This window comes from Bison bison, unplaced genomic scaffold, assembly GCF_000754665.1.
Source record: "Bison bison bison isolate TAMUID 2011002044 unplaced genomic scaffold, Bison_UMD1.0 scf7180017864341, whole genome shotgun sequence".
Taxonomy (NCBI): domain Eukaryota; kingdom Metazoa; phylum Chordata; class Mammalia; order Artiodactyla; family Bovidae; genus Bison; species Bison bison.
The window spans coordinates 8307633-8308395 of record NW_011494913.1 but is presented as its reverse complement, the minus strand read 5'-3'; positions in this window follow the sequence as shown (position 1 = coordinate 8308395).

Genomic DNA, 763 nt, shown 5'->3' with positions numbered 1-763 from the left:
TACTGGATCTGACGTGCTGTCTAGTCCACAGGCGGGCAGGCGAGCTCGCTGCCTACTCCGCAGTTCCCCCTGAAGGCTGGCCTGCAGTGCCCACTGCTCAGGCCACTGGATGGGTAGGCACAGCACTGCGTGGGCTTCAGCTGTTCTTTCACAGGCTCTTTTCTTGGGTGGGGGCTGTGCTGGGTCCTTGCTGCTGCACAGGTTTGCTCTGGTTGCGGTGAGCGGGGAGCACTCTGGTTGTGGTGCCTGGCCTTCTTGTTGCAGCGGCTTCTCTTGTTATGGAGCGTGGGCCCCAGGGCCCCCAGGCTTCAGTGGTGGCAGAGAGTGGGCTCAGGAGCTGTGGCCCCCAGGCTGTGGAGCACAGGCTCGATGGTTGTGGTTCACAGGCTTAGTTCCTCTGAAGGCACATGGGATCTTCCTGGACCAGGGATTGAACTCATGTCTCCTGCATTGGCAGGATTCTTTACCATGAGCCGTTACGGAAACCCCACAAACTCTTAAAATGGAAATTGATTGACAGAAAATAAGCAGTTTCTAAATAAATAAATATATCTACTCATGAGAATGTTCTGTGACTTTTGCTGTTTTCCTTTCACATAAGAGGAAAATTTCCTAATTCCTAATTCGTTATGTTCTTCCCTCAAACAACATTTGCAACTGCTAATTTTATCAGCTAAGCTTGATCCAAGTTTTAAAATACTTTTCTCCCACTTTTCCCTATGCACTGTACATTCATTATCAATTGAGATAATACTTTATCATT